We start from the raw sequence: 11,583 nt of genomic DNA, 5'->3' as shown, positions 1-11,583 counted from the left end.
TGGCCTATTCTACTGCTGTGGGTCTAGTATGAGGTAGAACATCACAGTGTCAAAAATACATGGCATGGGGCTGGGAAGATGGCTCAGTGGTAGAGTGCTTGCCTTCCAAGCATGAGGCCCTGGGTTTGATTCCTCAGCACCATATAAGCAGAAAAAGCCAGAAGTGGTGCTATGGTTCAAGTGGTAGAGTGCTCGCTTTGAGCTGAAGAGCTGAGGGGCAGCGCCCAGACCCAGAGTTCAGGCCCCATGACCAACAATAACAACAACAAAAAAAAGAAAAGAAAGAAAAAAGTATCCTAGACTGGAGGCTTTGGGTAGAACAATTTCCCAGCTTGTTTGGGGCCCTGGGTTTGATTCCTTAGCACCACATAAACAGAAAAAGCCAGAAGTGGCGCTGTGGCTCAAGTGGTAGAGAGCTAGCCTTGAGCTGAAAAGCTGAGGGACAGCACCCAGGCCCAGAGTTCAGGCCCCACGACCCAATAGCAAAACTAAAGAAAACTAAAGAAAAAAAGAGCAAAGGAAATGAAGCCAAATAAAAGCAAATAACCTGGTTGAAAAATGAGTAAAGGACCTAAATAGACATATTTTTTCAAAGAAGATATAAAAATTAACAACAGGTACATTAAAAGATGCTGAGCATCACTATCATAGAGGAAATGCACATGAAAGTCACGATGATATATTTCTTCACACCTGTTAGTATGGCTAATATAAAAAACAAAAGAATATAGAGGAAAGAGAACCCTTGTATACATTTGAGGGGAATGTAAATTGGTATAGCTATTATGGAAAGCAGAATGGAGGTTCTTCAAAAACTTGTAAACCTATCTCACTTCTGAGTATATCAAAAGGAAATGAAATCAGTATGTCAATGAGACATCTTTGCTGGGCATTGGTGGTTCATGCATGTAATCCTAGGTACTTAGGACTCTGAGATCTGAGAATTGTGAGTCAAGGCCAGCCAGTGTGGTTCAAAGTTGTAGAGCACCAACCTTGAGGGAGAGAGATCAGGGACAGTGCCCAGGACCTGAGTTCAAGCCCAATGAGCAAGAGAGAAAGAGAAGGGGGAGAGGGAAGGAGAGAGAGAGAGAGAGAGAGAGAGAGAGAGAGAGAGAGAGAGAGAGAGAGAGAGAGAGAGGAGAATTCTCCACTCCCATGTTTGTTGAAATTCAATCACAGTAGCCAAGATTGTCCTGTTTGTCTTACACATGAAGAAAAGGAAGCTTAGAGAATGAATGAGTTCTGCTCTGCATGTTGATTTGCTGTGGTTCCTATCTCAGTGCAAGGTGTGTTTCAGGTGCTTAAGGTTTAAGTTCAACTGTTAAGCGTTAAGTTCCAATTTCCTTCTACTGTCCAGGTTGTGAGACCTTTTGGCTATGTTCAAATCTGTTCATACTGATGGCTCAATTGTTGAAAGTTGACATTCCTGCTATAAATTTTAGATGACTAATTTCCATAAAAGCATGGCATTATTGTATCGATTTGTTTTCTTTTTCTTTTTCTTTTCTTTGGTGCTGGTTCTAGGGTTTGAACTCAGGGCCTAGGTTCTGTTCCTGAGCTTTCGTGCTCAAGTTTAGTGCTCTACCACTTAAGCCACAATGTCACTTTGCTTTTTTTGGTAGTTAGAGATAAGAGTTTCTGGTTTTCCTGGCCACACTAGCTTTGAACTGTGACCCTCAGATCTTGGCCTCCTGAGTAGCTAGGATTACAGGCGTGAGCCACCAGTGCCTGATTATATCTATTTCTTATTCTGTGGGGAACTTGGGTCTATAAATAAGTTTTCAACCATCATAGTTTGATTATGAAATGGCACTTTGCTATCAGGATGCTACCATTTCAATGACAATGTATTGACAGCAATTTCCTGTTAAAATAGGAACCCCAACCTTGGTGGAAATGATCTCTGCTAGCCTAGCAGAATCACTCAGCTGGTTGCAATGGATTTATGAGCAGTAGTAAAATTGAACTTGCTGTGTATTTGGAGTTTTGCCTAATGTTGATTTCATTTGGTGAGCATGAACATCCTGATTATACAGGCAATTATTCCGGACTAGAGCTTGCTATGGCCAAGAAGATATTAGCGTTTGTAGTAAGTCATCCAAAGGGCCAGTCCATAGAGACCAAAGGATTTGAACATATAATGAGTGAGTAGTTTTTACAAATGATCGAATTAAAAGGCATTCTGAAGCTTTAGGTATTTACACATATTTACGCATCTTTACACATATTTACGCATCTTTCTAAGCTTAAATTTGTCATTATCCGTTCCCATGCTGTTTACTGTGGATATCCACTGTGACCGTGGGTGAGCCTGTGCCGTGCTTGCAGGAGTAATGCTGTGTGCTATGTTCAGCTCTGCTGGATCTCCATAGAGGGGGTCTGGAATGCCTTGTGGAACAATGCTCCCGGAGAGCGAAGAATGAAGGGCAGCCTAGTTTGATAACCACATTAAAGCACTACCAACATCTGTTCAAGCCAAAGACAACACTATCTCCAGGAATTAACCTTCTGAACCACTGAATCATTACCCTCAGCAGAGCAAAAGTTGGACAACAAGAGCCTATTTGTCAGAGGTTCCTAAGAGAGAGCGAGTAAGCCATATTTTACTGCAAACAGCGTGAGAAGGCCTGACTGAGCATGACCCATCTTAAGCACAGAATATATTTGTGTGGGAAACAAACAGACAATGAGTGTAAATAAACTTTGGATGATAACTCCAGAACAAATGCACCACAGAGTTGCATTGCCCCAGGGAGAATTTTAAAGTTTCCAAATTTAAATGTTTCCACCTTGTTTTGATTAAAAAAAAAAAAAGTAGTAGACATCAATAAGGGCAGAAAGGCACAAAGTGAAAGATGCACTTCACATTTACAGTAGTAGATTTTAGAAACCCCTCTCTTGGAAGTAATATAATTTATTATAAATATAATAATTAGTGGCTTGAGTTCTGTAAAGCTGCACCAGGGGGTAAAGTAGGCAGGGAGGTCAGGAGGGGAATATTGAACCAAAGTCTTTTTTTTTTCTTCTGTTTTTGTCAGTCATAGGGCTTGAACTCTGGACCTGGGCTCTGTCCCTGAGCTCTTCAGTTCAAGGCTAGTGCTCTACCACTTCAGCCATAGTACCACTTTCAATTTATGAGTGGTTTATTGTAGGTAAAAGTCTGACAGTGCCTTTGTGCCCAGGCTGGCTTTGAACCGTGATCCTCAGATCACAGCCTCTTGAGTAGCTAGGATTACAGGCGTGAGCTACCGGTGCACAGTTGAAACAAAGTTTTAATATAGAAGTAAGCACCGAATCCCTCTCATCAAACTTCAGGAGACTCTGGAATTGGAGGTCTATTTCTTATAGTGAAGACTGGTTTCAATTCCAACTAGGATAATAGAGTTTTAAGTGTGTACCACACCAATTGAAATCCATTTTCATCTTTTAACATTCTGGCACATTCTTATTTGCAGTACCCCATTCTTAGTATATAAGAGTCTTTGTTTCTAATCTGCCTCAGAAGAATGATATTAAACTTAGCTTTGTCCTTGATTAGTACCCAGAACTTTGTGTATATATTTTATACAACAATGTTTGTATAGCACTGACTATATGCCATTTTTAAAGTTAATACTGTGTAGTGATTAGCAGCTGTATTTATACAAAATAGTCCCTTTTTAATTATTCAAAGTATATAAACTATGTAGTCTAACATATAAAACATATAGAAGTATGCATAAGCATCTATATAAAGAATACAGGTGGGGCCTGCCATTCACTTGCTTCATGCTTTCACTGTGGCAACATTTGTCCCAGAACCGGAGAGTAGGAGTATAGGCCTTCGTTGAACTCTTCCTGCCAAGATGTCTATTGGTGTGCCAATGAAAGTCCTGCATGAAGCTGAGGACCATATTATTGCATGTGAGACAAACACTGGTAAGGTATATCGAGGAAAGCTCATTGAAGCAGAGGACTACATGAACTGCCAGATGTCCAACATCACAGTCACGTATACAGATGGCCGAATGGCACAGCTGGAGCAGGTATACATCCGTGGCAGCAAGATCCGCTTTCTGATTTTGCCTGATACGCTAAAAGAATGCACCAGTGTTAAAGAGCATGAAAAATAAAAACCAAGGCTCCAGGGCTGGCTGTGGAAAAGCTGCTATTCTGAAGGCCCAAGTGACTGCAAGAGCAAAAGGACATGGAATGGGACGTGGAAACATCTTCGAGAAACGAAGATAATTTTCTCTGTTAAACGGAACTTGTTAGCCTATTCTTTTTCTGTAGGTTATCTGAGTTTGTTGGGATGGGTACCTATATGTATGTTTTCTTTTGACATCATTTTTTTTAGATCAGAACTGTTAAACTAAATAAATCTGATTATGTTGTTAAAAAAAGAATACATATAGCATTTGTAATTTGCACAGACTGATTTTACCAAGTAAAGAATTCACCTGTTTTGAAGTCACTAGTTCTGAAATACTGTGGGTGGCTGAAGGCACGGACGGATGGGCCTCTGTGCTGAGCTGCTGTAGCTTATGCAGTATGCCTTGCTGGGTATGATAGCTATAAGTCCATGAAATGACATCTTTAAATCCATGAAAAATGGTATGATATTGTATTTGGTCTGGACAAACAAGAGTGCACTGGGAATATCATCTTTGGAATCAGCTTGCCAGATTTCTCTCTCTCTTTCTCTCTCTCTCTTTCTCTCTCTCTCTCTCTCTCTCTCTCTCTCTCTCTCTCTCTCTCTCTCTGTGTGTCAATCGTGGAGTCTGCACTCTGGGCCTAGGTGCTGTCCCTCAGCTCTTCAACTCAAGGCTAGTGCTCTAACACAGTGACATTTCCAGCTTTTCTGCTTATGTGGTGCTGAGGAATGGAACCCAAGGCCTCATGCATGCAAGGCAAGCGCACTACCATTGAGCCACCTTCCCAGCCCCTGCCAGATTCTCTTCACAAGTTCCCTTCTATGCCCTCAATCTGATCAGGGTAGCAGATTATAATAATGTAAAATCTAAGCTAGGGGAGTGGCATACAGCAGACATTTTATGAATGTATTTGAATGAGTAAATGACATAAAGCTTTGGGTGCAGGATGCATTTGCTCCAGCAATTTTGTCAACATGGCTCATGAATCCTAAGGATCCCTTAGATCCTCCCAGAGAAGTTATGAGGCCAAAATGATTTTATAATCACATGAATGCATTATTTGCCTTTTTCATGATGTTGACATTGCATTGGCCATACAGAAGCAATGGCGGGCCATTCTCTTGGCTTGTTAGCATGAAACAAGGCATTGGGACCAAGTTCTAGTAACTGGCATTGTAGTCTTCACTGCCAGCCCTGATAGAGAAACAGGAAAGTCCAGTTTCATACATGGGTGTCCTTGATTAGGCAATAAAAGTATTTATCTTATTAATCTCAATTCTTAAGTACTATGCATAAATCCCTTGTGCTGCACACTGAAGTATGATGGTAATATTGAAAAGCACTTGTGCAGTTGTTTGAATTGCATGTTCAACTGGCCACTTGTTTTCATGGAAGACATTAAAAAATGAAAAGGATGATTGACAAACTATGGTAATTTAGAGCTGGGTATTTGACAGATACTCCCCCCCTCTCCCCCAAAGTTGGCCTGTCACTTGAAAGAAAACAGCTGACAACCCTTGGTTACCAAGGACACAATTGGAAATTCAAACAAAAATAAGAAGTTTGGCAAGTAAGTATTCATCACTGTGAGTTTGACAGTTTCCCAACACTTAAAAAAAACTTTTCTGATGAGACTGGTAGTAACATTGACAAATACATATGTTTTGAATCTTGTATGATTAAAGCTATAAATATTTAGAAGGTTTCCACAACTCAGAAAAAATTTAACTTATTGGAACATTGACATACACACAGGTTACTATCATATCCATGTAAAGTGCACAATTCAGGGTTTATAGCATATTCATAAATCATGCAGTCAGCCACACAGCCGTTTCCACCATCTCAAAACAATCTCTGTGCCCTTTACCTATCATCCCCTAGCCCCCGTTTCCTTACAGCTCCCTCCCCAATGTGTAGCTGGAAGTCAGCAGTAATATTAGCAGAATAAGTGATTGATCCCATTTTACTGGAGAGAGTTCAGGACTGGATGGGTTACTAAGACCAAGTACACAATTAGGAAGCCCAAGGAAAAACCACAAAGCAAATACATAAGGACTTTCTTTTCCTCTATTGTCTGGCTATGCTTCACCACTAAATCCAAACTGTGACCACTTCCTATCTTCTAATCCATTTGATGACATCTCAAATACTATTTCCTGTAAACTACTACCTTTAGCAACTCTGTATTGTGGCCCTGGTTATCCTGGCTTTGGAGACTTTAGCATATTCAGAGTGCCACCTCATGTTCCTTCAGGAATGTCTGTCACTAGCCCTTGCCCACACATTGTAGTCAGACCCATTTTCTCAGAGTTCTGTGGGCATGAACTTTAATTGACCTCACACTTTTGCCTATGAACCAACCATGTGATAATTCAAGTTTTGGAAATCTAGCTTATAATAATGTATTAAGTTGGCATTTTAGCATGCCTTAATTAACATTTTAGACCAAATGCAGCTGAAAACTAGTCAGATTCTGCCACAGAATGCTCAGCAAACACTGTATCTATCTAATTCTGATTTGGCATATAATTGTGCCAGTGGAAATAACTCCAATTTTACCTTTCCATTAGGATTGAATTATTGTTTTATTTCACTGCAAACACATTTGTTCAACCAAAAGCATCACCTCCAAAAGAAGACTCAAAAACACCCATCAAGCCTGGCACTGGTGGCACATGCCTGTAATCCTAGCTAATCAGGAGGCTGAGATCTGAGGGTCGCGGTTCGAAACCAGCCTGGGCAGGAAAGTCTGTGAGACTCCTATCTCCAATTAACCACCAATCAACCAGAAGTGGCGCTGCGGCTCAAGTGGTAGAGCGCTCACATTGAGCTTAAGAGCTCAGGGACAGTGCCCAGGCCCAGAGTTCAAGCCCCACAACTGGAAAAACAAAAACAAAAACAAAACAAAAACAACAACAACAAAAGACCCATCAAAAATCCTCTTCTCATTCACTTCACTTAAATATGAATGGTGGATGGTATAGTCAATCAGAATAATGCTGAATTGAAAGTGTTAACCAAAACAATGTAGTCAATCAAGAGAATAGCTATTCAGCTAGCCCTGAAACCCCAAACAACAGCAGTGCAAATGGGACACAGAATAAACCGCCGCAGCAGACATGTGCAATACTAAGCAAAACAATACTCTCTCTACCTTAGTTGTCATGACCATTTATCTGCCATTGCCGTGTGTCTTTGTGGAATTTGTACCAATGAAGTGAACAATGATCCGGCAATCATCTTGTGTGAGTCCTGCCTCCTGTCAGAAATGATTTCACCATATCTGTGTAAGAATGACTAAAACAGCGTAGCTTTCTCTCTGCGGAAGCATGCTCAGTGTAGAGCTGGGACACCTTTGTGTGGCTGACAAAGATGTCTAATTAATGTGCACTAGAGAAATCTTTGGGTCATCTCAGTGGGAAATGATACTTAATCACAGGCATTTACCTAACGTGGTCTCTTTTTTACCTGCACATTACAGAGGTTTAGTGACACTGTTTCATCTTTTATCTTATATTTTAAATTTTTATTGTTACTATAAAAGTGGTGTACAGAGGGGTTACAGTTACATAAGTCAGGTAAATAGTACATTTCTTTTTGGACAATGTCACCCCTTCCCTTGCTCTCTCCCAATTTTTCCCTTCCCTTCCTACCCAGTAATTTTTATAGTTCATTTTCTACACAATGTCTAGTAAGTAGCACTGCTGTATTTGTTCACCCTTTGTCCTTCCATTTCCGTGCTCCCCATTACCTTCCCAAAGACTGATAAATGAACAAACAAGACAGAAAGAAAAGAAAACAACAACAACAAAGAAAAAACATCTTGTTTCTGTTTCCTGGAGTCCACTTCGATAAAAATTTTATTTATTTATGTATTTATTTATTTATTTCATCAGTCATGGGGCTTGAACTCTGGGCCTGGGCACTGTCCCTCAGCTTTTCAGTTCAAGGCTAGTGCTCTACCTATTGAGCCACAGCGCCACTACTGGCTTTTTCTGCTTATGTGGTGCTGAGGAATCGAACCCAGGGCCTCATGCATGCAAGGCAAGTGCTTTACCAATGAGCCACCTTCCCAGCCCCTGGGGAAGATTCTTTTAGGTCCTCTAGTATTATAATTCACCAGGTATGGAGGAGATAGTAGGTACTAGCAAAGGCAAGAGGGAAGCAAGGGCAGCAAAGGCAGTTCCTCTCTGTGACCACCAACCAATAGTTTAGTGATATATGTGGTAGGATGAGCCCTGTCAGGCATTCCTGCTAGGCTGGTTACAGGTATGTTGTCTGCAGTAGGGCTATATTTTCTGTAGTTGCTTTTTTGTATTACATCTAGATGCAGCCTGAGTCCTGAAAAGCTTTGGCAACATGTAGGATGGCAGACATATTCTGGGGGACGTTAGTATGCACTTAAGGGTGTGACAATCATTCAAATCACAGAAGATCCCTGAATGCCTCAGAGAGTAGGGGAAGCTAGAAGATCATTTTCTGCCTTGGAAGGGAAAGGGGACTGGGCATCGTGCTATCTGCTGGCTACCCTGTTGGTGCTCTGATATCTGGCGTGTACTAGACCACATGCTGGGCCTGAGCCACCAATTACTGTGTCTCCTTCCCAGCCTGAGCTTTCCATTGCTTTAAGATTTCTATGTATTTGTGTTGAATTGCTCCTTTCTCCGTAACTTTTTTTGGGGTGGTGTTGGTCATGGGGCCTGAACTCTGGGCCTAGCAGCTGTCCCTCAGCCCTTCAGCTCAAGGCTAGTGCTCTACCTCTTGAGCCACAGCATCACTTCCGGCTTTTTCTGCTTATGTGGTGCTGAGGAATTGAACCCAGGGTCTCATGCATGCAAGGCAAGCGCTCTACCACTGAGCCACCTTCACACCTCCTTCTCTGTAACTATTTCTCATGGTTGCTTCCCACTCACCCACTCCCTATGTATAAGATACCCCCAGGAACCTCAGGTTGTGTTTTCTGATCCTTAGAGTAGTTGGTCCCTGATACTAGGCCCCTTCTCAAGATGGCTCTTGGGTATAGTTTTCTGAGAGATAATGAGTGTTACAGTAGATTTCTTGTCTACCAGCAGCCTCCCATGCGGGATGACTAGCATTCACAGCAACTTAAAGATTTCAAGACTATAAGAACTGTGACTAGGACTCATGGTTTGTTGTTTTCATTGAGGTCGCCTGCCCTCTCTAGACTACCTTGTACTTCTAGCACAGGTTTCTCCTTCTTTAGTTTTTGTTGTGATTGAGAGTGCAGGTTTAAGACCCATTTTACAAGCGTGTGGAAACAGTATGGTACAGTAGACTTTGTATTGAGCAGGGAGCTTAGATTCCCTCCTGCCTTTGTCATGTAGAGGCCCTGTGATTGAGACAAGTCACTTTGGTTCTCAGTTATTCAATCATAGAGTGGACACAATTAGGCGTTCCTTGCTTAATGAGCAAGCTCCTATTTGGATAACTTATTTGTTTTCTCCTTAGAGGCGAGCACAGAACCTTGCCTGAATCAGGAGCAGCAATCAATGCTCAGGGAACAAACAAATAAAAGGGTCTTAAAAATGAGAGTGTATTCTATGAATGTAAGCTATGATTAATAATAAATTCAAAAGCCGGCTGCTCCTGTCACTTGGCCTTAAGGGTAACTTGATTCAAAATGGTTCCTTACAGAATGGACTAAAGCACCTTGACAGATCTTTGTTTTCGAATATAAGAAAAGGACAACTCGCAGCGACCAGTCATGTCTACAAGATGTCAAAAGACCTAACTAATTTGATCGATTCATTGAAAACAGCAAAGCCAACAGCATTGGGCTTTGTGCATCAAAGGAAGCTAAGTGGCTTGGAGCCTTTTCCATTGCTGCTCGTTGGCTTGCCGTCATGTACACACAGCTCTCCTTTCAGTTTTCACAAAATGGCTTATTTTCAGTTTTGAAATGGCAGCCACGTGGGAGCCCCCAGTTGATGGAGAGAGGACAGGGAGAGGCCCAGCTGGTTGACAGCCACTGGGCTCCTTGAGCCCTCTGCTTTGCCTTGGCTGCCGTGGGGAGGCGGCAGTCCAAGGTTTTTATAGTTCCTCTCTCGAATTAGTGCCCGCAGACTCTACAGCTATGAACATGCAATTAGTCTTTGTTTGTGCACAAAAGGGAGCTTGACCCTTGCCTGTCTTTGATTGGCATGTACCACTCTTGTAGCTACTTACCTAAGGCCCTCTGCAAGCAGTGCAGCGTTGTGGTCCTGCACCTGCCTGCAGCTTTTCTCTTTTGTGACTTGTCTCACAGAATATTCGGCCCAACTCGCAGCAAGATTGCAAGGACGAAGGCTTCATGCAGGCACAGTAAGATTTCCTGTTTTTCAAGGAGGTAAGGGGAATTGGGTGGGAGGGAGGGAGGTTTGAATCTATAATCTGAGGTTGGGGTAATTGCTGAGCCCCCAAAACACTTAGCGAGAGCCCAAAAGAACTGGTTTTTTTTTTTTCCTTAATAAATGAATCCTTTGCTTGCTTTCAAAAGCAGACCTCCTTTGCCATCAAAAAACAAGCTGCCCGCACAAGCTGCATTTCTTTCCCAGATCACCTGCTTTCTTATGAACAGAGAAATTTGCTAGTCTCTTTGAACAACAAGTACTATAAAAGATATGTGATTATTGTGGTCAGAATATTTCTCATTAAATGATGCTTTCCAGGGTTCTAAAAGAGTATTTATTCATAGTGTAGATGAGTTAAATACTGCCATGGTACATTGGGTTACATATTTAAGAAATGTTTTTTTTTGACATAGTTACTTTTCAAAATGCCGTATTTCTTCCTACCCATAACTTAACATGCCACGGTGTATAAGAATAAACTCTCCATACATGATACATGGGAGAAAAAGTCGGAAACATCTCTGCTTTGAACTGAAAATAATTTCCTGTTCTCAGATCTATGAAGAATCTTTAATAAATGCCTCAAAACAATGAGGGCTTCCCTTTTGGAAGTATCCACTTATGTTTATGTATGATACTGGCTGATTTATGTGTTATCTCTCTTATTCCTAAAATAGCCCTCCATGTTTGGTTTTATTATCTAAACTTGATAGTGAACACACCGAACATTGCACAGAGATACGAAGTGCTTAAAACCATGTCTGTTTAACCTATAGGTGAAAAGAAGTCTTTCTGTTAGTTCCTCCTTGGCATGTCACTAGGACTTTAATTTTTACTTTTGAAATATACATACTAGATTTTATATAGTCAAAAGAATTTTCTCCCTCCAAGTCACCTTGGGTGCAGACACCCCTTTCAGCATAGTGACTATCATTATCTCCAGGATGCTACTTCTATGCTAACCTGTATAGTGTATGGGAACAGTCCTTATTCACACCATCCTGTCGACCATCTTGGCCATGCCCACTTTGATCCAGTATTTTTACAAGTGACTTGAAAAAAAGCCCTACCAACTTTGTTTTTTTGTTGGTCATAGA

The 11,583-nt window shown here is 41.4% G+C and overlaps 1 pseudogene; it reads left to right on the top strand.

Annotated features, from left to right (window-relative positions):
- Nucleotides 1–3,798: 3,798 nt before the first annotated feature.
- On the top strand, nt 3,799–4,227 carry LOC122097112 (annotated as a pseudogene).
- The last annotated feature ends 7,356 nt before the right edge of the window (nt 4,228–11,583 follow it).

Source organism: Dipodomys spectabilis, unplaced genomic scaffold, assembly GCF_019054845.1.
Source record: "Dipodomys spectabilis isolate Male_0828 unplaced genomic scaffold, ASM1905484v1 ptg000414l, whole genome shotgun sequence".
Lineage (NCBI taxonomy): Eukaryota > Metazoa > Chordata > Mammalia > Rodentia > Heteromyidae > Dipodomys > Dipodomys spectabilis.
The sequence above is the reverse complement of the archived record's forward strand: the minus strand, read 5'-3'. Positions and strand labels throughout refer to the sequence as shown.